The 25703-nt window shown below is 47.8% G+C and overlaps 1 protein-coding gene across 5 annotated transcripts in view; it reads left to right on the top strand.

Moving 5' to 3' along the window:
- pak4 (p21 protein (Cdc42/Rac)-activated kinase 4) overlaps positions 1-25703 on the top strand; it is a 164899-nt gene that overhangs the window by 31248 nt on the left and 107948 nt on the right. For 4 of the 5 annotated variants that reach the window (XM_072489946.1, XM_072489942.1, XM_072489943.1 and 1 more), the window contains exon 2: positions 267-346. The gene's annotated coding sequence lies outside the window, so the exon portion shown is untranslated. Of the gene's footprint in view, positions 1-266; positions 347-2713; positions 2735-25703 lie in introns of those variants that run through there. The other variant, XM_072489945.1, reaches the window with a different exon arrangement.

Here is a 25703-nt window from a genome sequence, read left to right as displayed (position 1 = left end):
GACGCTTGGAGGACAGCCATTCCCTGGTTCATTCCCCATGAATGAATCAACCTGCCTGCTTCATGTTTAAATAAAAGCTTGGCAGTTGACTGTTCCCTGGTGCATTCCCCATAGTGACGCCCCTTCTGATCAGAGTCCAATTGCCAAACAGTCAGCACACTCTGTTCATGCAGCATAAATTGTTGTTCCCTTTGCAACTGGTATTCTTACCTGCCCTGACGAGTACAAGATGAAAAACTTCAACAGTGTGTCTCTTTTCTTTCCAGCGATACTATCAACGACTTAACGCATTTCGTATTGTGAGCAGGAGATTCAAGTCCTCGGTGGGGAAACATTCTGGCTAAATGTAAGACAAAGAATTCTTAATTTTTAGTAGTCATGCATAAATAACTGTCCCCTCAAGGGCATTACTCTTGACACCTGATTGCCAGCGAAGCTATTCTAAAATATCTGTTCTGAGTCTGTAAGTTTGTGTACATCAAAAGTCTGATAGGCAAGCTAAACAGATTAGACAGTACCACCGACATGATTTGGTTGCTGTCACTAGTCAGCTGCAAGGTGGGAGGTAATGTTGAAATAAGGTGTATTTGGGAACCTTGCATAGCTGGATGTTTTTAAAAAAGGTTTTGTTGCTCTTAAAACAGCAATAAGCATCAGAATCAGAACAGGAAAGCAATTATTGAGGGCAGCATGGTGGCACAGTGGTTAGCACTGCTGCCTACGGCGTTGAGGACCCGGGTTCGAATCCCGGCCCTGGGTCACTGTCCGTGTGGAGTTTGCATATTCTCCCTGTGTCTGCGTGGGTTTCACCCCCACAACCCAAAGATGTGCAGGCTAGGTGGATTGGCCACGATAAATTGCCCCTTAATTGGAAAAAATAATTGGGTACTCTAAATTTTTTTTTTTAAAAGTAAAGCAATTATTGTGGGACCCCTACAGTCAGCAGAAAAATGAAATTTTCTGCACCAGTTTGGCCTGGATTCAGCCCCATCCCTTCGAAGGGAAAGGGAAGTGTTGCAATTCACTGTGTTTTCCTAGCTTTTGCATTCTAATATTTCGGATTACTCCTTCAAGGAAACATAAGTGAAACTCTCTGCCTCCTCGTGTGGCTCGGTGTTGTTGCATTTGTACAGGGTGTGGGTGAGACCACATCTGGAGTATTGTGTCCAGCTTGGGTCTCCTTATTTGAGGAAGGATGTGATGGCTTTGGAGGCAGTTCAGAGGAGAGTCACCAGATTGATTCCGGGGATGAAAGCGTTGAAATGAGGAGAGATTAAACAGTTTGGGCTTATACTCGCTGGAGTTTAGAAGGATGAGAGGGGATCTGATTGAGGTGTATAAAATACTAAAACGGGGGGGGGGGGGGCAGCATGGTGGCGACGGGGTCCCAGTTTCAATCCCGGCTCTGGGTCACGGGGAGAACGTGCAGACTCCGCACAGACAGTGACCCAAGCCGGAATCGAACCTGGGACGCTGGCGCTGTGAAGTCACAGTGCTAACCACTGTGCTACCATGCTGCCCAAAGGAATTTTAGTGAACCAGGTGAGTTTTTACGACAATCGACAATGGCTTTACGGTGATCACTAGACTTCTAATTCCAGATATTTTATTGAGTTTAAATTCCACCAGCTGCCATGGTGGGATTCGAACCTGGGTCCCCCGATCAGTATCTGGATCTCTGGATTACTAGTCCAGTGACAATACCTCTACGCAACCGCCTCCCCTCGTTATATAGCTTGAGAGGCGGTAGATTTAGAACTGAGCTGAGGAGGAACTACTTCTCGCAGAGGGTGGTGAATTTGTGTGACTCACTGCCCCATAGTGCGGTGGAGTGCAAATCATTAAATGGTTTCAAGAAGGAGATAGATATATTTCTGATTTTAAAACAGGTTAAAGGGATATGGGGAACAGGTGGGGAGGTGGATTTGACACCAGGAAGAGATCAGCCAGGATCTGATTGAATGGTGGAGCAGGCTCAAGGGGTTAATTGCTGACTTCTCCTATTTCCTATGTTCTTATGTGTTAGACTTTGTTGGATCGCTCTCCTGGGAAGAGGGACATCTTAACCACTTTAAATGGTACTGTATAAATGCAAGTAGTTTGTCTGCTCGCGACTGTGAAAGTTGCTGATTCCCGTTCTACAAATAGTACTGGGAATAGTACTGGGATACATTTTAATTCTAGTGAGCAATATTTGATCACCTCACTTGGTGTCCTTCCCGTTGTAAGAATCCAAAACGATGGAATGTGTTGGACATGGCACTGTTTTCCCCTTGTAACTTTTACAAGATGCAGTGTTGCAACTGCCTCGCAAAATGGCCAAGTGTTAAATATAGTTGAACGCTGAAATATAATCTACTGCAGGCGGTGATCTGAGAAATGAGGTTTTTTTTCAACAGATGGTTTAACTGGGTGGGTTTCACGGAAGCTGAAGGTGCTAATTTTAGGACTTTTTAGAGAAAGAGGAACCCCCCCCCTCCCCATGCCATGGTGCGCTCCCTGGGACATAGACTGAGAGGTCGCTTATCCTAATTTCAGGCCTTGGCTCTCAGCTGGCTGTCGGTGTTTGTGAGAGCGGTTGGCATGTTGCACTCTTATTCTCTGTGGGGACATGGCTGGATCGTATTCAATGTGCGTCCCTGAGGCTAAGAAGTAAACCGTGTCGGATTTGTAACTGTAGCTTAAGGCTACAGTGGAACACTGAGCTTTAGAATATAGACTCAAACACCTTCAGGTATGTGTTTTACCCTTTCTGTTCTACTTGTCTCAAAATATTGTCTATATCACGGCAAGTGCAGTGCAAGTAGACTATTTTGAAGGGTGGGTATAGGCGTTGCTTTAAGCCTGCGCAGCTAACTGCTGAACCGAAAAGCAACCAATTCCCCTCTGATCAGAGGCAGGCTGTTAAAAGGCCGCCCGCACTGTAGAAATCATAACAGCGCCTATTGAAATTGATGTTCCACTGTCATCCGGAAATTAAAGTTCTCAGGGCTCCATGAATTGCATCAAAAGGTGCATACAGTGCTCATCATTGCCCCCTAACCATCACACTCTGCACTCATACAAAAAACATTGAGGTGCTCCCTAGAAAGTGGTAGCCTGTGTATGTGCGCGAGTTGTGTGCACAAGTGTGTGTGCGCGCGAGTGTGTGTGCGCGCGAGTGTGTGTGCGCGCGAGTGTGTGTGCGCGCGCGAGTGTGTGTGCGCGCGCGAGTGTGTGTGCGCGCGCGAGTGTGTGCGCGCGCGCGAGTGTGTGTGCGCGCGCGAGTGTGTGTGCGCGCGCGCGAGTGTGTGTGCGCGCGCGCGAGAGTGTGTGTGCGCGCGCGCGAGAGTGTGTGTGCGCGCGCGCAAGAGTGTGTGTGCGCGCGCGCGCGAGTGTGTGTGCGCGCGCGCGCGAGTGTGTGTGTTCCTATTTCCTGTGCTCACTGTCTGTGCTGAGTCTGCATGTTCTCCCCGTGTCTGCGCCGGAGTGGATTTTCTTTTTTTTAAATAAATTCAGAGTACCCAATTCATTTTCTCCAATTAAGGTGCAATTTAGCGTGGCTGATCTACCTACCCTGCACATCTTTTGGGTTGTGGGGGCGAAACCCACACACGGGATCGAACCTGGGACCTCGGCACCGTGAGGCAGCAGAGCTCACCCACTGCGCCACCGTGCTGCCCGACTAGGGGCTTTTCACAGTAACTTCATTGCAGTGTTAATGTAAGCCTACTTGTGACAATAAAGATTATTATTATTAATTGCTGACAAGATACTGGAAGGAACAAAGGTGTCCCCAAAATAGTTGGTAAGTTGAGAAAGAATCAGAAAATCCCCACAGTGCTGAAGGAGACTATTCGGTCAATGAAGTCTGCACCGATCCTCTGACAGAGCACCCTACCTAGGCCCAATCACCACCCTATCCCTGTAATCCCACCGTCAACGGGAATTTTTTTTTTTAAATTTAGAGTACCCAATTCATTTTTTCCAATTAAGGGGCAATTTAGCGTGGCCAATCCACCTACCCTGCACATCTTTGGGTTGTGGGGGCGAAACCCACGCAAACACGGGGAGAATGTGCAAACTCCACGCGGACGGTGACCCAGAGCCGGGATCGAACCTGGGACCTCGGCGCCATGAGGCAGCAGTGCTAACCACTGCGCCACCGTGCTGCCCCATCTAGGGGGAATTTATCATGGCTAATCCACCTAACCGGCACATCTTTGGACTGTGGGAGGCAATAGGAGCACCCGGAGGAACCCCACACAGAGAATGCGCAAACTCCACACAGACAGTGTCCCGAGGTTGGAATTGAATCCGGGTCCCTGGATGCTGGAGGGCAACAGTCCCACCTTACTGCCCAAGGAAGAGGAACGACGAAGATCATGATTGAAATTCAAGCCATGATTTCATGTAATCTCGCTTTGTTGTAATAGGGATAATCAATTTAAATAACTAACTCCTGATTAATATTCTGCCTCCGGTTGTCTTTAAGTCACTACATCCTCGTATTCATTTTAATAATGAAGAACCTCAGAAAGCTTGTAGCCCAAGTGATTTCTGACAGGAGAATTTGAAGGCTTCTCCCAGTGGCCTCGTGAGTAATAACATTGCGGTTCTACCTTAAAGTCACAGGAATGAAGGGTGAAGAAGGATATTTTAGAATCCCACCGCTCCCCCTTTGAAGCAGCCAATCAGTTTTCATTGTAGTATTTTTGTGTCCAGCATTCTGTACCAGATTTTATCCATGTGTTAATCGCTCTTTTATGTGGTGAACAAGCTGTTAAACTGTGCCAAATTGGTTGTTTATTAGTTTGAACCTGCGTTTTATCGCCTCGACTAACTCCTCCAAAACCCATTATTTGGCAGTTTTTAGTTTGTTTAGCGGACGTGGCCATCGCTGACCAGGCCAGCATTTAAAAAAAAAAATTAAAAAAAATTTTTTTTTTAGAGTACCCAATTTACTTTTTCCAATTAAGGGACAATTTAGCGTGGCCAATCCACCTATCCTGCACATCTTTGTGTTGTGGGGGCGAAACCCACGCAAACACGGGGAGAATGTGCAAACTCCACACGGACAGTGACCCAGAACCGGGATCGAAACTGGGACCTCGGTGCCGCGAGGCAGCAGTGCTAACCAGTGCGCCACCGTGCTGTCCTCCAAAGCCAGTATTTAATGCACGCTCTTAATTAAGATGGAGGTGAACTGGGCCACAGTGCTGTTAGGGAGGGAGTAGTGCTGGAGTTTCGGGATTTTAATCCAGCTGCAGTGAAGACTGGTGACGTGCTTCCAAGTCAGGATAATATGTGGCATGAAGGGCAATTTGTAGATGATGGTGTTCCCATGCACCTGCTGCCCTTGTTCTACACAGTAGCACGTGCAGGTTTGGAAGGTGCAGTCGAAGCAGCCTTGGTGATGCGTTATAGACGGTACACACGGCTGCCACTGTGGTGGAGGGAGTGAATGTTGAAAGTGGTGGATGGAGTGCCAATCAAGGGGGGCTGCTTTGTCCTGGGTTGTGTTGAGATTCCTAAGGGTTGTTGGAGCTCCACCCATCCAGGCAAGTGGAGAATATTCCATCAGACGTGTGGCCTTGTCGACAGTGGGCAGACTTTGGGCAGTCAGGAGGTGAGTTACTCTTCACAGAATTCACAGCCTCTGACCCGATATTTTTGCCACAGTATTTATGTGGCTGGTTCAGTTAAGTTTTTGGTCAATGGTAACCTCTGAGGAAATAGATGTTGGGGGATCCAGCCATGGTAATTGCTGTAGGATGTGAAGGGGAGGAGTTTAAATTCTTGTGGGAAATGTCAATTGCCTGGTAATTGTATGGCACAAATGTTACTTGCCACTTATCAGCCCAAGCCCGAATGTTGTCTGGGTTTTGCTGCATTTGAACACTCGAGACTTAGAAAGACTTATAAAGAAGACAGATGCATATGGGATACAGGTTAACTTGATAAGGTAGATTCAAAATTGGCTTAGCTTAAGGAGACAGAGTGTGATGACGGACAGCTGCTTTGGTGACTGGAAGCCAGTGACCAGTGACGTACCCCAGGGATCTGTGCTGAGTCCCTTTGTATAAATGTCTATGTGAGGGGTAGGTGATCAGTAAGTTTGCGGATGCCACAAACACTTAACAGTGAGGTTGAGTGTCTTGGGGACGATGAAGACAGGATGGTCAAATGGGCAGAAAAGTGGCAGATGAAATTTAACCCTGAAAAGTGAGAGGTGATACACTTTGGAAGGAGTAATGTGACAAGGAAGTCTTGAATGAACGGCCTGACACTGGGAAGTTCCGAGAAACAAAGGGACCTTGGCGTGTTTGTCCATAGACGGGCAGCTTAATAGGGTGGTGAAAAAGGAATATGGGGCACTTGCTTTGATTAATCAAGGCATAGATTTCAAAAGCAGAGAGGTCATGTTGGGAGTTGTATAGAACCTTGGTGAGGCCACAGCTGGAGTACTGGGCGCAGTTCTGGTCGCCACATTATAGGAAGGATGTGACTGCACTGGAGGGGGTGCAGAGGAGATCACGGGATGTTGCCTGGGGTGGAACAGTTAAGTTATGAAGAGAGGTTGGATAGGCTTGGGTTGTTTTCACTGGAGCAGAGACGACTGTTCAAGGTGTACAAGATTATGTGGGACATGGACAGGGTGGAGAGGGTATAGCTGTTCCCCTTAGTTGAAGGGTTGGTTATGAGGGGGCACAAGATCAAGGTCGGGGGGAGGGGTTTAAGGGGGATTTGAGGAAAAACCTTTTACCCAGAGGGTGGTGACGGTTTGGAACGCACTGCCTGGGAGGGTGGGAGAGGTGGGTCTGGGATGCTCTGTCTGGGAGGGTGGGAGAGGCGGGTCTGGGACGCACTGTCTGGGAGGGTGGGAGAGGCGGGTCTGGAACGCACTGTCTGGGAGGGTGGGACAGGCGGGTCTGGAACGCACTGTCTGGGAGGGGGGGAGAGGCGGGTCTGGAACGCACTGTCTGGGAGGGGGGGAGAGGCGGGTCTGGAACGCACTGTCTGGGAGGGGGGGAGAGGTGGGTCTGGAGCGCGCTGCCTGGGAGGGTGGTGACGGTCTGGAACGCACTGTCTGGGAGGGTGGGAGGCGGGTCTGGAACGCACTGCCTGGGAGGGGGGAGAGGCGGGTCTGGAACGCACTGTCTGGGAGGGTGGGAGAGGCGGGTCTGGAACGCACTGTCTGGGAGGGGGGGGGGAAGAGGCGGGTCTGGAACGCGCTTCCTGGGAGGGTGGTGACGGTCTGGAACGCACTGTCTGGGAGGGTGGGAGAGGCGGGTCTGGGACGCACAGTCTGGGAGGGTGGGAGAGGCGGGTCTGGAACGCACTGTCTGGGAGGGGGGGGAGAGGCGGGTCTGGAACGCACTGTCTGCGAGGGGGGGGGGGAGAGGCGGGTCTGGGACGCACTGTCTGGGAGGGTGGGAGAGGCGGGTCTGGAACGCTCTGCCTGGGAGGGTGGGAGAGGCGGGTCTGGAACTCACTGTCTGGGAGGGGGGGGGAGGCGGGTTTGGAACGCACTGTCTGGGAGGGGGGGAGAGGCGGGTTTGGAACGCACTGTCTGGGAGGGGGGGTGAGGTGGGTCTGGAACTCACTGTCTGGGAGGGGGGGGAGGCGGGTTTGGAACGCACTGTCTGGGAGGGGGGGGAGGCGGGTTTGGAACGCACTGTCTGGGAGGGGGGGGAGAGGTGGGTCTAGGACGCACTGTCTGGGAGGGGGGAGAGGCGGGTCTGGGACGCACTGTCTGGGAGGGGGGAGAGGCGGGTCTGGAACGCACTGTCTGGGAGGGGGGGAGAGGCGGGTCTGGAACGCACTGTCTGGGTGGGTGGGACAGGCGGGTCTGGAACGCTCTGCCTGGGAGGGTGGGAGAGGCGGGTCTGGAACTCACTGTCTGGGAGGGTGGGAGAGTCGGGTCTGGAACACACTGTCTGGGAGGGGGGGGGAGGCGGGTTTGGAACGCACTGTCTGGGAGGGTGGGAGAGTCGGGTCTGGAACGCACTGTCTGGGAGGGGGGAGAGGCGGGTCTGGGACGCACTGTCTGGGAGGGGGGAGAGGCGGGTCTGGGACGCACTGTCTGGGAGGGGGGTGAGGCGGGTCTGGAACACACTGTCTGGGAGGGTGGGGGAGGCGGGTCTGGAACGCACTGTCTGGGAGGGTGGGACAGGCGGGTTTGGAATGCACTGTCTGGGAGGGGGGGAGAGGCGGGTCTGGAACGCACTGTCTGGGAGGGGGGACAGGCGGGTCTGGGTCGCACTGTCTGGGAGGGGGGAGAGGCGGGTTTGGAACGCACTCTGGGAGGGGGGGTAGAGGCGGGTCTGGAACGCACTGTCTGGGAGGGGGGGGGGGAGAGGTGGGTCTGGAACGCACCGTCTGGGAGTGGGGGGGCGGCGGGTTTGGAATGCACCGTCTGGGAGGGTGGGAGAGGCGGGTCTGGGACGCACTGTCTGGGAGGGGGGGGAGAGGCGGGTCTGGTACGCTCTGCCTGGGAGGGTGGGAGAGGAGGGTCTGGAACGCACTGTCTGGGAGGGTGGGAGGCGGGTCTGGGACGCACTGTCTGGGAGGGGGGGAGAGGCGGGTCTGGTACGCTCTGCCTGGGAGGGTGGGAGAGGAGGGTCTGGAACGCACTGTCTGGGAGGGTGGGAGGCGGTCTGGGACGCACTGTCTGGGAGGGTGGGAGGCGGGTCTGGGACGCACTGTCTGGGAGGGGGGGAGAGGCGGGTCTGGTACGCTCTGCCTGGGAGGGTGGGAGAGGCAGGTTGCCTCACATTCTTTAAAAAGTACCTGGATGAGCACTTGGCTGCCATAACATTCAAGGCTCTGGGCCACGTGCTGGCCGATGGGATTAGGTAGACAGGTCGGGTGTTTTTCATGGGTCTGTGCAGACTCGATGGGCTGAAGGGCCTCTTCTGTTCTGAATTATTCTGTGATTCTAAGAGTCAGGAGTTGTGAATGGAAGCGAACACTAGACACCAGCGAACATCTCCACTTCTGACCTTATGTTTGAGGGAAGGTCATTGCTGAAGCAGTTGAAGATGGTCGTGTCTAGGACACTGCCCTGAGAAACTCCTGTAGCGATGTTCTGGGTTGTGATGATTGGCCTCCAGCAATCACAGCCGTCTTCCTTTGTGCTGATATTGCTCCTTTTTATAGACACAGCACCGATTAAAAATAGTGACTGAAATTCAAAAGTGTTTCACTGGTTGCAAACCTGCTTTTAAGATGTCCCAAGAAGCTACGATGTAAATGCAGATTTCTTTAGGAGCACCATCCCACTTTCGCCTTTCAAAATTAAACAGCACCATGTTCTCTGAGACCATAATGTTCCAATTTTGATGTGCAGTGAGGTAATCTGTGCAAGACAAGAGACAAGCTAGATAAACTACCATTCGCACTCTGTTGTCCTCTTCAACCCCTTTTACCCCCTTTCCAACCCCGGGGAACCTGATCGTATAACCAATAATGAAAGGCATAACTGCTCAGTGATCATGTGCTACGTGTCACCATCAGTGTGGGTCCTGGCTTTATTTATGTCCCAAAAATAAACTCTTCCATGTTGTCCTTTTTAACTTTAAAAAGTCATGGAAGAGGCAGGGTGTAACTGTTTGGTTGTATATTTACTCTTGGTCTTGGGTGTCGCCCTGCTTAGAAGTGTGGAAGTTGAAGCCAGAATAAGCATTCTAGACATTACTAGTTTGCAGGATGCTAGTCTTTAGGGACTAAAAGTTTTGAAGGCAGCCTGGAAGATTACTGTTGTTCAGTCGCTAAGAACAAGCTCTTGATTTAGTGAAAATGTTCTGCTTGTGGTAAAATACCAGCTGCGTATTATAATAATTTACTTTGCTTTTAGGCTTGGGTCAAATGTATAAACTGACCAGGAAAGTTGGCCCTGATAAGAGTTCAATTTAAAAAACAAATTTAGAGGACCCAATTTTTGTCCAATGAAGGGGCAATTTAGCGTGGCCAATCCACCTACCCTGCACATCTTTGGGTTGTGCGGGTGAAACCCAACACGGGGAGAATGTGCCCACTCCACACGGACAGTGACCCGGGGCCGAGATCGAACCCCGGTCCTCGGCGCCGTGAGACAACAGCGCTAACCACTGTGCCGCTCCCCCAGCACCTGGAAACAAGAAGACCCATGATCACTTTCAGACACCAAGAAATGAATGAATTTGAGAAGGAAAGGATAAAGCGAAACAGGGCTTGCATTTATATAGCACCTTTCTCTCACTCCTGGGTATTCCGAAGCAATTTATTGACAATGAATGACTAATTAGTCTGTTTTGGTGAAATTGGTTGAGTTAAATATTGACTAGGAGACTAAAATACTTATCCTTCGAAGAGAAAGAAACTTCAGATCAAGGCATATGAGAGAACCCCATAATTTCTGGTTCGGAATCATGTTTTTTAAAAAGAAATTTAGAGTGCCCAATCATTTTTTCCAATAAAGTAGGTGTCCAATCCACCTACCCTGCACATCTTTGGGTTGTGGGGGTGAGACCCACGCAGACACGGGGAGAATGTGCAAACTCCACATGGACAGTGACTTGGGCCGGGATCGAACCCGGGACCTCGACGGCGTGAGTCAGCAGTGCTAACCACTGCGCCGTCCTCAAAATCATGTTTTTACATCTACTCGCATAGAGGTTGACCCCACCCCCCCGCCCCTTTCAGCCGTGACTTAATACGCTCATTAATAGCCTCAGATGTTTCACCACAAATGCATGTTTTACATACCTTCTAACTATCGGGAGGCCTTGTGGCGCAATGGGTGGCATCCCTATCGCTGAATCGGAAGCCCTGGGTTCAAGTCCCACCCCAGGACATAAACGCGGCCAAACAGGTTTGATTTATCTTTTTTTAAATAAAGTTAGAGCACCCAATTATTTTTTTTTCCATTTAAGAGGCAACTTAGCGTGGCCAATCCACCTACCCTGCACATATTTGGGTTGTGGGGGTAAAACCCACGCAGTCACGGGGAGAATGTGCCAACTCCAAATGGACTAGTGGTGTGCCTCAGGGGTCGGTGCTGGGACCACAACTTTTCACAATATACATTAATGACCTGGAAGAAGGTACTGAAGGCACACTTGCTAAGTTTGCAGATGATACAAAGATCTGTAGAGGGACAGGTAGTATTGAGGAAGCAAGGGGGCTGCAGAAGGATTTGGACAGGTTAGGAGAGTGGGCAATGAAGTGGCAAATGGAATATAATGTGGAAAAGTGTGAGGTTATGCACTTTGAATGGAGGAATTTAGGCATAGACTATTTTCTAAATGGGGAAATGCTTCGGAAAGCAGTTCAGTCAGCAGTTAAGAATGCAAATGCAATGTTAGCATTCATGGCAAGCGGGTTAGAATACAAGACCAGGGATGTATTTTTGAGGCTGTGTCAGGCTCTGGTCAGACCCCATTTGGAGTATTGTGAGCAGTTTTGGGCCCCGTATCTAAGGAAGGATGTGCTGGCCTTGGAAAGGGTCCAGAGGAGATTCACAAGAATGATCCCTTGAATGAAGAGCTTGTCGTATGAGGAACATTTGAGGACTCTGGGTCTGTACTTGTTGGAGTTTAGAAGGATGAGAGGGGATCTTGTTGAAACTTACAAGATAATGCGAGGCCTGCTTAGAGTGGACGTGGAGAGGATGTTTCCACTTGTAGGAAAAACTAGAACCAGAGGACACCATCTCAGATTAAAGGGACGATCCTTTAAAACAGATGAGGAGGAAATGCTTCAGCCAGAGGGTGGTGAATCTGTGGAACTCTTTGCCGCAGAAGTCTGTGGAGGGCAATTCACTGAGTGTCTTTAAGTCGGAGATAGATAGGTTATTGATTAATAAGGGGATCAGGGGTTATGGGGCGAAGGCAGGAGAATGGGGATGAGAAAATATCAGCCATGATTGAATGGCGGAGCAGACTCGATGGGCCGATTGGCCTAATTCTGCTCCTATGTTTTATGGTCTTATGGACAGTAGGCTTGATTATCAACCTGCAAAATCATTCCAACACATGGTAAGTGACAAGGACGGGAGAGTTGAAGTTGTGATCAGCCATGTCATTGGATGCAATGGAAAGAAAGTTTAAGTCCCTACCATCATTATCTATAGCTCCACATTACAGCGTGCACATTGCCAGAGCAGCTCTAACTCCCCGAGTGATTTGTAACACCACCATCTATTAACTGGGCAGGGGGGAGATCAAGGAGGCGATACGGGGCATGTTGCGAAGATGTGCAGGAGACATCCCACACGAGGAAATAAAACAAAATGAATGAAGTTTGACGCTGGTTTCAATCTAAAAGTTGTAACATCTAACTCGTCAAATAACTGCTGCAGCGAGGGAACTCGGTGTTAGCGAGAAACCGGTGCGAGAATGGAAGGAGAATTAGCCCGTCCTGAAGATGCCCAAACCAAATGCACCATGAGAACAGGAGGGAGCGGCTGGCCTGGCCTTGAAGTATCGGAGTTGGCCCTTGAAAATGGTTACTCTGTCACCAGAAATGCGGTGCACACAATACGCACTTTGAGCCAAATCAAACTGAGTCCAGCAAAAACTGTGGAGCAACCACTGGATGGGTATAGCTGCTTAATGGAAGTAAAATATTTACCGTTGTGGTAGAAGACCGAGATCACTTGGAGCTTACTAAAAAGATCGTGATACCCAAATTATCGGCTTCTAGTGATTCAGTGGCATCGCAGTGTCGAACACTTATCCGTTCTGCCATCTCGGCAATGGGGATGAAATGCAGATGAATTTCTGTTCACCCAGCAACCAAATTGTAGAGTGGAAAGTTTCAAAAATAGTTCCAGTCGAAACCACAAGCTTCTGGGAAGATATCCTTCACGGTGGCACGAGCCTGGGTGGTCAATGGGACAAAAATAAAGCCTATTTTCAAACGTAAAACCCATGCTGAAAATCGGGTTCCCTGCAGGAGTTTTGCTGCGTGTCTATAATGACAGTTGACGCTTGAGGATTAAGTGAAGTTGCAGATTGATATGCTGCAAAATAGGCATCCTGATGGCCTACGCAAAAAATGCGTGGGACATGTTTACGTCCCAAATAATCAATGAGCTTAAGAGGTGCCTGCAAAGAAAGAACAGACATTGTTGTTGTACAGGGACATGTTTGGGGCTGGGATTCTAACATCCATAGTTCAGCGTTCTGTGCCTCAACAAGCCATTGAGTGGTAATGTAGGTGTGCTGTCCCTCTTGATGTTTTGTCAGGTTTCCATCGTCAAGTTGTCAGATGCTATTAGTGCGCAAAATGTCACCAGATCATTCCAAAAATGAATATCCAAATCGGCAGACGAAAAGGAAGATGATTGGTTGTGGACGGGTGATTATGAAACCAAAAGCGTCACGTCTGATCCAGAGTGGGATTCTTAATAATGATGCCATCGCCAGACAGGCGCAATGAGCCTGAGGAACTCTTTGCGTTGGATACCAAAAACATGAGATTGATGGGTTATTGATACTCTGATTGTGGCTAATGGTGACTCTGTCCAATTAATTCATTCAATAAACCGTGCCACACTGATTTACTCTGCACTACCATTTCAGAATGGTGACCACCCACACTGGCCGTTCACATTTTATACTCTGTCTAAATCTGACAACTGGACCAACGAGCTTCCCTTGCGGAGTCTGGGTTGCTGTGCCAATGTATACTTCTACCTGCATGTTGCCGTCTGGAGCTATGGATAGTGATGGTCGCAGCTCCAATTTCTTTCCCACGCACGGCTGAACAGGATTCTCTGCCGCTCTTCGTGGCTGCTGTTGGCGAGTGTTGGAAGGAGTTGCAAGTTGCTGCTCAACTTGGTTTGGCTTCGTTATGAACACACCCACCTTGGCCATCAAATCCTGTCACGGGTCTTGAACCCGGAGCTTCTGGCTGAAAGGCAGAGGCGCTGACCCACTGCACCACAAGACCTCCAGCCAACAGCTAGGGCCTCAATAGGACCTCCAGGGACCGAAGCTGCTCTTTAAAATAAAAGAGGGTTCTAACAGGTTTTTGGTGAAGAAGAAATGAAAAATGCTGATAATGATTCCTCTGCACTTCTAAACATTTGTGATGCTGCAGCCATCCTTGACCGATTATTATTTGTGAGTTATGCTTTGGGTTCTAGCTCACTAATCTACAATCCTCTAAGGAGGTTTCCAGGAATCATTTGACAAAGCTGTGTACGTGAGGCTGAAGGGTAGGGCTCATGGAATGAATAGCCAATTGCCTTGCCAATAGGAAATAAATGAATCAATTAATCCCTGAGATTTTGTATTTTTTTAATATAAATTTAGAGTTCCCAATTCATTTTCTTTCCGATTAAGGGGCAACTTAGCATGGCCAATCCACCTACCCTGCACATCTTCGGATTGTGGGGGTGAAACCCACGCAGACACGGGGAGAATGTGCAAACTCCACACAGACAGTGACCCAGAGCTGGGATCGAACCCGGGTCCTTGGCGCCGTGAGGCAGGATATTTTGTATTCTGTTTTGATGTCCCATTAACCAGCTTTGTAAATGGAATGCTGTTTAGTGGTGAGGTGATGCCTGTGATCATATTTACTGCTATGATTATTTGTGAACCAGTTTGCACGATATTCTGCACAAGTTGGCAGTTTAACATAGAGCAGCAAGAGTGACCCAGAGTGAGGTGCACCAGCAATATACAGCCTGCTAGGGACCAGATGGATTCCTTGAGCCTTAACTTGGGAACAGAGGATGAGGAAATGACGTGTAGAATAAACTCCGGCCAAAGCTCTCCTCCAGACGTTTTGGCTCCGAGATCTATAGCACAAGTAGACATTAGTAATCAATGTGCTATGAAGATGGTGTACACCCAAACATTCTCCAGTACATGGGAGGGACTGTGGTTGATCTATTTAGGCTGTATTTTTACCACCATTTCTCCAACCAGGCAAAGTGGTTTTGAGTGCGCATGAAAATAAGAATGGGAAATGTAACTTGGAAGATTGCAGAGTACACTAAAGTGCAAGGCCACCTTCTGAAAGAAGTCTTGCATCTACTCCCAAAGAGCGCATTACATATCTATTAAGGATCAGAGTAACACCACTGGCTGGTGTAATGTCACATGTTATGCACTAACATTATCAGAGCGTTTCGTGGGCTTTTGTGGAGTTCGCCATTGCGCTCTGTTAGGGAAGAATCTTGTAAATAAACCCATTTCACTGCGTTATCTGAACTCCACGCGTGCCATCTCTGATTCTTTCTCTTTGCAGCTACAACAAAGAACATAATAAAAGAGTAACTGGCGGCGACAATCTGTGGCGTAAAACAAAATGGGAGAAAAACAACTTTCGACAAGGATTTAGTAAGCCGGAAGAAGGTTGGGTGGGGTTACTGGGTTGTGGGGGTAGGGTGGAAGTGTGGGCTTGGGTAGGGTGCTCTTTCCAAGGGCCGGTGCAGACTCGATGGGCTGAATGGCCTCCTTCTGCACTGTAAATTCTATGATTCTAACAAATGAGTAACTGCCGACAAGATCTGGGCTGTAAAACAAAATGGGAGAAAGCAACTTTCGACAAGGATTTTGTAAACCGGAAGAAGGAATCGTCGACGGGAAATCAGGCCCACCACCATCGGGAGAGAGGGTGGGAGAAATATTTTCAACTTCCAAGGCTATAATCGTTGTAACAGTAAAAACGGGGTTGCAACTCTTCCACTGCCCGGGAATCGATAGCTGGGCACGGGAACAGCTGGTCTGCTTGTCTGTTTGAGTTTGTCTGCTTTAAACAGAGAAAATAAAACATAGAACATAGAAAATACAGCACAGAACAGGCCCTTCGGCCCACGATGTTGTGCCGAACCTTTGTCCTAGATTAATCATAGATTATCATTGAATTTACAGTGCAGAAGGAGGCCATTCGGCCCCCCGAGTCTGCACCAGCTCTTGGAAAGAGCACCTTGGAAAAAGTCAGGGAAGACAGGCTTACGGCTGAGTACAGATCAGAGAGCCGCAATCCAAAAATGGCGGGAAGAAAAGGTGCCATGGACGCGTTTGATGAGAAGGAGACATGAAACTCTTATGAGGAAATCTTCTAGCCATTCCTTAAAGCCAATCAGACACCAGCAGACTGCACACTGACCTTTCTCCACTCATATTGTTACAGAATTTAGTCCACCCAGCTAAACCTGGAGACAAGTCCTATCTGAGTGAATGACATTTCTCTCCCCATCCACTCAATCGCTGAAAGAATCTTCTTTCATCGTCGTGCACAGGAAGAGGGAGAAAACGTTTTCACAATTTGTTGCATCACTGCGAAAGCTAGAAAAGTACAGTGAATTAGGCCAGACTTTGGATGATGCACCTCGCGACCGATTAGTTCGTGGCCTCCGGAATGTAGCCACCCAAAGGAAATAGTTAACTGAAGGTGCATTAACCCTAAAATCTGCTATAGAAATCTGCGAGAGAAGCTTTGCTGATTGGAGTTTGAGCTAATAAGGTGGAGTCCGTAAGAAGCAGGTCCACCAGGAACCTACCCTGTCAACCCTGCAATCAAATGGCACATATGGCTGGAGATTGTTGGAGCAAGGAGAACAAATGCAAAATTTGTGGTAAAGTTGGTCACATTGCCAAGGCATGTTGGTCATGCCAACCTTCATCAGCACAAAGGAAACGTAGCAAGAAAAATACTGCAAAGTCTGCAGGGCGAGTGGATCCACTTGAGGGGCAGGTAGTATGGAGGAGGTGGGGAGGCTGCAGAAAGATTTAGACAGTTTAGGAGAGTGGTCCAAGAAATGGCTGATGAAATTCAACGTGGGCAAGTGCGAGGTCTTGCACTTTGGAAAAAAGAATAGAGGCATGGACTATTTTCTAAACGGTGACAAAATTCATAATGCTGAAGTGCAAAGGGACTTGGGAGTCCTAGTCCAGGATTCTCTAAAGGTAAACTTGCAGGTTGAGTCCGTAATTAAGAAAGCAAATGCAATGTTGTCATTTATCTCGAGGTTTGGAATATAAAAGCAGGGATGTACTTCTGAAGCTTTATAAAGCATTAGTTAGGCCCCATTTAGAATACTGTGAGCAATTTTGGGCCCCACACCTCAGGAAGGACATACTGGCACTGGAGCGGGTCCAGCGGAGATTCACACGGATGATCCCAAGAATGGTAGGCCTAACATACGATGAACATCTGAGGATCCTGGGATTATATTCATTGGAGTTTAGGAGGTTGAGGGGAGATCTAATAGAAACTTACAAGATAATGAATGGCTTAGATAGGGTGGATGTAGGGAAGTTGTTTCCATTAGCAGGGGAGACTAGGACCCGGGGGCACAGACTTAGAATAAAAGGGAGTCACTTTAGAACCGAGATGAGGAGAAATTTCTTCAGCCAGAGAGTGGTGCGTCTGTGGAATTCATTGCCACAGAGGGCGGTGGAGGCCGGGACGTTGAGTGTCTTTAAGACAGAAGTTGATAAATTCTTGATTTCTCGAGGAATTCAGGGCTCTGGAGAGAGAGCGTGTAAATGGAGTTGAAATCAGCCATGATTGAATGGTGGAGTGGACTCGATGGGCCGAATGGCCTTACTTCCGCTCCTATGTCTTATGGTCTTAAGACTCACCGAGTACCACTTCAGCTTAAGGAATGTAAGCTTGCCTTTTGTTCTCTAAGGAACAAATGTTTTGGCCAAGATTAGTATCATGACTGGTACAGGCTTGGAGGGGCGAAAGACCTGTTCCTGAGCTGTATTATTTGTTCCAGCAGTACAAGGAGACCAGCAATGATTTTGTGTCTATCCAAAATTAAATGGGAACACTATTAAGGTGGAAGTGGATAGGGCAGCACGGTGGCACAGTGGGTTAGCCCTGCAGCCTCGCGGCGCCGAGGTCCCAGGCTCAATCCTGGCTCTGGGTCACTGTCCGTGTGGAGTTTGCACATTCTCCCCCTGTCTGCGTGGGTCGCACCCCCACAACCCAAAGATGTGCAGGGTAGGTGGATTGGCCACGCTAAATTGCCCCTTAATTGGAAAATCTTTTTTAAAATCTTCTTTTAAACCCTGTATTATTTACCACTTATTGAAGATCTTTTTGCAGGACTTTGAAGAGGCCAAAATTTAGCAAAATTGATCTCCCAAGCCTATCTGCCAATAAACGTAGCTATTGAGTCTCCACCGTTACTGACCATAGTAACACACAAGGGTCTGTTTCGGTATCGGAGGCTTTCGTTCAGAATAACGTCAGCACCCGGGCAGCACGGTGGCACAATGGTTAGCACTGCTGCCTAAAGGCGCCGAGGACCCGGGTTCGATCCCGGCCCCGGGGTCACTGTCTGGAATTTGCACATTCTCCCCGTGCTTGCGTGGGCCTCACTCCCACAACCCAAAAGATGTGCAGGGTAGGTGAATTGGCCATGCTAAATTGCCCCTTAATTGGGGAAAAAAAGAATTGGGCACTCTAAATTTAAAAAAAAAAAGATAACGTCAGCACCAGCTCTTCAACGATCAGTGCATCAGATCTTGAGTGGGCTATCTATCGGGTGTGCAATGCTACCTGGACGACATTGTGATCACCGGTTCGAATGGCCATGCCTGTAAAGAACCTACAAGCTATTCTTGCTAGGTTGCAACTAATCTTGGAGTCAAGAAAGAGCAGTGCAAATTTTTAGATCTTTTATTCGCTACCTTGAGCATATCATCGACCAAGGTGGTCTGCACTGGATGCAGTCACTGAAGAATGTGACTCTGCCAAGGTTGTTTTTAAGATTATTAAATTACTATGAATAGTTTTGTATCGCACTTAGCACCAAGGTTCCTTTACAAATGCTGCTTTGTAACGAGCAAGCTTGACTATTTTACAGGAATCATGAGTTATTGGCCCATTGTAACCGAAAACTGGAACTGCAGTTTGTGACACATCGCCCTGTGGGGGTGGAGCAGTTGTCTCGCATATCATGCCGTCCGACAAAGAGCGACCAATAGCTTTTGCTTCCAGGACATTGACTAACGCTGAGTCCAACTATGCTTAATTTGAGAAAGAAGCTCTCTGCATTGTTTTGGTATTCAATGGTTCCGCCATTATTTAATTGGCCGTCAGTCAATTTACTCTTGACCGCCATCGTCCCTTAACAACAATTCTTGGGTCACATAAGGGGATCCCTTCGCTCGCTGCTAGTCGATTACAACATTGGCCATTAATCTTGTCAGCACACGATTACGTATTTGAATATCGTAGGTCTGAACAATGCGCTAATGCGGGTGCTTTGTCTAGACGGACGCTGCAAGATCAATAAGTCCAAAAAGACGAGCATGAATCTGAAAACACCTCAACGAGATACTTTCTGTTTCATGTGGAAAATGTTCCAGTAACAACTCCTCGGGTAGCGAAGGTTTACCCGATCATATCCGGTGATGGGGAAGGTATGGGCCATGATTCAAAAAGGCACTCTAACACCAAAACAGAATCCAGATTGGCACCTGGTCAGGTAGGATTTTGAGTTGAAATGACAAAATGGAGTATTGTTGTGGGGTATTAGAGTAATCATTCCGCTGTGTCTAAGGAGCAGAATCCTGGATCAGCTACACGAGGGTCACTCTGGTCTAGTTAGAATGGAAGAGTTGGTGAGAAGCTACTTCTGGTGGCCTGGGTTCGATGCCTAAATGGAGAAGGTGGGGTTATGCCAGTCCTGTGCGTCGTTGAGAAATGTACCCCCACTACAACCTTTTTTTAAATAAATCTAGAGTACCCAATTAATTGTTTCCAATTAAGGGGCAATTTAGTGTGACCAATCCACCTACCCTGCACATCTTTTTGGATTGTGGGGGCAAAACCCACGCAAACACGGGGAGAATGTGCAAACTCCGTGACCCAGAGCCGGGATCTAACCTGGGACCTCCGCCATGAGGCAGCAATGCTAACCACTGCGCCACCGTGCTGCCCTCCCCACTACAACCTTTGTATCCATGGAAATGGCCTACCAGGCCATGACAAAGAATCCATGTCGATTATAAGGGACCAGTCAAAGGACACTTGGTTTTTGGTCATGGTTGATGCACATTCGAAGTGGCTGGAGGTTGCCATCTTGAAATCGACAACTACGGAACAATCAACAACACAAAGCTCACCGGCTATACTTATGTTTAAAAGGCAACTGCGCACACTGTTTGACTCCCCCTTCAGTTTCAGAGATAGTCGGGCAGCAACATCAGACGCAAGTGGCTGGAAGGGAACAGCTTTCGAAAAGCAGAGTCTCTGACCATGAGAGACGTGTTCTTGCGAGAAACTTCACCTCAGGTGAAAAATGGACTCCAGTTATACCAGCCAAAACGGGTCCGATTTCACGTACTGTGCAAACCAACGATGAACGAATTGGGCGTTGGCCTGCTGACCAATTATTGTCTGCACATAGTGAGAGAATCAGTACTGAATTTCCACCATACAGCATGGACAGAGACATGCCAGGCTTGAGGTCTACAACTCCGAGATTCTGGAACCTGTTATAGAGTCATCCACACAACCAGAGAGTTCCTGAATTGGTTTTGTCAGATGTCACCGACACTCCCAGTACCCCTAAAAGCCAAGTTGCTGAATGTCGTGTTCAGCCAAAACGAGGCGGATGTCCAACCGAGAGACTGTCTTACTAATGTACATGTGTATCCGTAACATAACAGTGTTAGTTATGGAATAATGGGTTGGATCTGTGTTGGGGTTTGCTTGAGTAAAAATACTGGAGTCACTAAAGGGGTAAAGAGGGAGAGACAAAGGAGTAAAGAGGGAGGGGCGTGTGTATTAGAGTTACACCATTGGCTGGTGTAATGTCACATGTTACACAATGATGTCATCAAAGCGCTTTTGTAGAGTTCGCCGTTTGTACCCCATGTTGGAGCAGAATCTTGTAAATAAACCCTTGCACTATGTTACATGAACTCGACATGTGTCACTTCTAATTCTTTCTCTTTGCGGCCACAACAAAGAGCACAAAAATATCTAACCTCTTTTTGGAGTTCCGTAATGTGAAGAATGAAGAATAGCAAATGTTCAAAACCAATTGTAAGTTATGAACCTACAATTGTAAATAGATTAGCTGGCATTCATTCTCTGGTGTGGAAAATGTTTGAGAGAATTTTTGAGGGATGCCAAAAGGAATCGTCACTATAGATTAGGAAGCTTTGGGTTATAGCTCACTAATCTACAATCCTCTAAGGAGGTTTCCAGGAATCATTTGACAAAGCTGTGTACGTGAGGCTGAAGGGTAGGGCTCATGGAATGAATAGCCAATTGCCTTGCTAATAGGAAATAAATGAATCAATTAATTGAAACGGCTGGTCTGTGGATCAGTGACTGTTTTTTTAAAAAAAATAATTTAAGAGTGTCCAATTCATTTTGTCCAATTAAGGGGCAATTTAGCGCAGCCAATCCATCTAGCTTGCACATTTTTGGGTTGTGGGGGCGAAACACAGGCAAACATGGGGAGAATGTGCAAACTCCACACGGTCAGTGACCCAGAGCCGGGATCGAACCTGGGACCTCGGCGCGGTGAGGCCGCAGTGCTAACCACTGCGCTGCTGTGCTGCCCCGACAGGTCATTTCCAATAATCCCTGCTCCTGATAACTTTGGGGATGAAATAGGTCGGGTGACCTAGGCGATATATAGAATTCAAAGATTAAACCAAAAAACTAAGCTCCTTTAAATAGAGGCAGTGGCATAATCTGTGATAACCTGACAAGTGGAGGTGGCGAGGATATGTCAACACACACGCGGCTGATGTGGATACAGGGAGAATGAGGTGACATTGGAGGCTTGTCTTGAGTTCAGGTAATTCAGATGAAAATCATTACAACCACTTGAACAGCACCCTGCAAAGGTGAGGTGATGCCACCGCGATTTCATCAATCACTAATCTGCCGTTAGACGTCAGACACACTGCATCAGTAAAGGCCAAAGAGGTAAGCTTGAAATCTGAACCAGCATGACCCAGGGACATGTTCAACATAAATCTTCCCGTGCTCCTGAACATGAATGTCTGTTCAGGAGAGTCGATTTCTCTTTATTGGCTCCTACGTTTACAAGCAGTGACCGGCAATGTGCAATTAATTACCCTACATGCCCCGTGTTCATTTGGAATTCAGGCTCGATGCATCAAGGCAGTCGATGCCGTTTGATTTTAGTGCTGTGGTTGGTTGTGTCCCAAGTAAACTGCTACACTACAGTAACAGTGCAGGTCTGTGTTTCAGCAACTCCATTTGTATTTTGCTGTCCGATGCGATTTCAATGGCATTGCTGGGCAACACTTGACTTTTGAGTGCTGCCCTTTTGAAGTAATCATTTTCCAAAATTGTTTTTCCTTTGGTGTGAAACGACTATTGGAAATGGACGCAGTTGAAGTTCAAAGAGGAGGGGAATTCTAAATTGAGTATTTTCTGTTGAAGTAATAGTTCCACCTTGGAAACAATTCTCACCACACGTTCAAAAGAAGGAAATTACAAATTGGGGGTAATAAAAGCAAAATACCTTGGAAACGCTCAGCAGTCCATTGCAGCATCTGTGGAGAGAAACGAGAGTTAATGTTTCAGGTTGGTGACCCTTCATCAATGAGGGTTTTGCCCAAGCTTTTTGCCTGGGCGAGATGAACTGATACATGCCACTGATACAAGTGCCAAGGACAGGTTTGCAAAATGTATTTGTGACTGAATGGAGCACTGCTACATCAGGAATCCTCTGGAGAGCAGCTGTCTTGAAACCATTCAATTACAAATGGTCGATAAAGATTTGAAGCGACTGACGTAAGATAGAACAGCGATGCAGCACAAGGGAGGCCGTTCAGTCCACCCTGCCGGTCCCAGCCGTTTGAAAGAGCTGTCCAGTTAACCACGCCCAAGGCTAATTAACATATATAATGTTTAAATATCTAACAGAACAGGGCGGCACGGTGGCGCAGTGGTTAGCACGCTGCCTCACGCGCCGAGGTCCCAGGTTCGATCGCGGCTCTGGGTCACTGTCCGTATGGAGTTTGCACATTCTCCCCGTGTTTGCGTACGTTTCGCCCCCAGAACCCAAAGATGTGCAGGGTTAGGTGGATTGGCCACGCTAAATTGCCCCTTAATTGGAAAAAATGAATTGGGTACTCTAAATTTAATATTTTTAAAAATCTATCCGAACTACGCCGTGACATTTGACACAGAAAATTGAATGGGAAATCTTTCTGTACCAATTTTCAGTGATTAGAGTACCCAATTATTTTTTTGTCCCAATTAAGGGGCAATTTAGCGTGGCCAATCCACCTAACCTGCACATCTGTGGGTTGTGGGGGTGAGACCCTCGCAGACATGGGGAGTGCAAACCACGTGGACAGTGACCCAGGGCCAGGATTCGGACCCGGGTCCTCAGTCCCAGTGCTAACCACTGCGCCACATGCCGCCCTATTAATCTTGATATAAAAGTGTGACTAAGATTATTGGGCAAGCTGTGTGCCCTCAAAATAAGATTTATTTCCACATGAATTGATACTTTTCAGTGGAATAGGTCCCAACTTAAAAATGCCTGTCCAAAATATTTTTTCCTTATGTGTATGTGTGTGTGAGATCAATGTAATGCATTATATTCTCAATAGCTTCAGGGCTAAAGAACTGCATCGTGTTTAGGATTGAGCTGAACAAATGTAGTCATATGCATTAGATGTTCTGTCACAGGATGTTCAGCAGCTCAGCTGGATGTTTTATAACCCACATAAATTCCTGTTCATCTATCATTCCTACCCGTGGTAACCTCTAGTGTGTCTCTGCCTTGTCTTCAATTTATTTGAGCTCTCTACCTTTGCAATTTCCTCCTGCCCTGTATTGTAACTTGTCCATCTTCCAAAACCAATCGACTGCAACTTTCACTACCCCCCCTTCCTTTGCTCTTGTCAGTGATCTGAAGTTGTCTTGCTCCTATGATCTGCTCCTGTCTTGCCAAGCCCCCTTATTGTGTTACAGCTCTCTTTGCCCCATCCCCTTCAGAATCCTCCTTAAACTTACCTCTGATGTATTTGGCCATCTCCCCATAGTTTCCCTCATACCCTGCTGCTGAGAATTGGTCCCCATACTGAAAGACTGCATAAATGGAACTTGTGCAATGTGAATTATTTCTTCAAAACTTGCTAGCTGGCTGGTTGGTGGTAAGAAAAAGACTTGCATCTCGACAGCACCTTTTTGACCATGGGACATCCCAAAGCACTCTACAGCCATTTAAGTGCTTTTGGAGTGTAGGGACTGTTGTAATGTAGGAAATGTGGCAGCCAATTTGTGCACAGCAAGGCCCTACAAACAGAAATGTGATCATGGCCCGATAATTTGTTTTTACTATGTGGATTGAGGGCTAAATATTGGCCTGGACATTAAAGAGAACTACCAGCTCTTAAAACAGTGCCATGGTTTCTTCTCGTGTCCACCTGAAAGGACAGACTGTGTAATGTAATGTCCGATCGAAATGTGGCAACTCCCAACAATAATCTTTATTGTCACAAGTAGGTTTACATTAACACTGCAGTGACGTTACTGTGAAAATCCCCCAGTTGCCACACTCCGGCGCCTGTTCAGGTGCACTGAGGGAGAATTCAGATTGTCCAATTCACCTAATAGCACGTCTTTCGGGACTTGTAGGAGGAAACCGGAGCACCGGGAGGAAACCCACACAGACACGGGGAGAAGGTGCACAGGCAATGACCCAAGCCGGGAATCGAACCTGGGTCCCTGGCGCTGTGAAGCAATAGTGCTAACCACTCTGCTACCGTGCCGCCCCCTGCTACAGTGCAGCATTCCCGCAGTACTGGACCAGGATTTGTGCTAGAGTTTCCAGAGTCTGATTTGGGCACGTCAGAATATTGTAGAACCAAGAGTGGTGCCAACCGTACCATGGCTTATACATGCGCGTCACATAGCTTTGCGCTGGTGTAAACCCACATATTTAAGATTTGACTTTCTTAACATGGACTCACTAAAATGTACACAAACATGATCTCTCGCCTTTCCTGTTGTGTGTATCCTCCTCGGTCTCACCATGTATTGAGGGATGAGAGCATGAGAAAATGTTAGGCTCTTCCTGCCAGGACAAGTAAAATACTGCCGGAGGGGAAAGGCGGTGGAGATACCCGTGTTTGTGCTTCTCCTACAGACCTGTCACAGAGAAACATTGGCAGAGGCTTGGGAGCTTCTTGGCTGTGGCCTGGGGTGGAATAAGAAGAAAGAGGAGGGAGGGAGCGTGGGGTAGGAATCTCCAGGGAGGAAGTAACGTGTTTAAAATGATTTGCTAAATAACTTATTTTTTTTTAAAATTAACATCATTGGTGAAAACAAGAGTGAATTCCTCCAAGGAGAGGCAAGACTTGCAGTTTGAGAAGCTTAATGGATTTCTGCTTTTGAAAAATGTTGTAATCACCGTCATTAAAACGTTCCCTGCTCCACACGATTGTCTCTAGTGCCTCAGCCGCTAATATCATTTTTAGAAAACCTCCAGGCCAAACGGAAGCTATTTAATCCATTTTAAATGCCTGCATTCAAAACATTTCACTCCCTTTTCTCAGCACTTTATACTTTGTCACCATTTTGGGAGCCTCGACATCAAGAGTGGCGATGAGAGTAAGGATCAGCTGTGATCTTGAATGGCAGAGCAGGTTTTGAGGGGCTGAATGGTCTAATCATTACCTCTTGTGTCCTTGTATGAAAGAGCTAGGGCAGGGCACTATATTCAGCCTTGCCTGTGTGGTCCACATCATAAAACTTTT

The sequence above is a fragment of the Scyliorhinus torazame genome, chromosome 25 (assembly GCF_047496885.1).
Source record: "Scyliorhinus torazame isolate Kashiwa2021f chromosome 25, sScyTor2.1, whole genome shotgun sequence".
NCBI lineage: Eukaryota > Metazoa > Chordata > Chondrichthyes > Carcharhiniformes > Scyliorhinidae > Scyliorhinus > Scyliorhinus torazame.
This window is presented reverse-complemented; position numbering and strand designations above follow the sequence as displayed.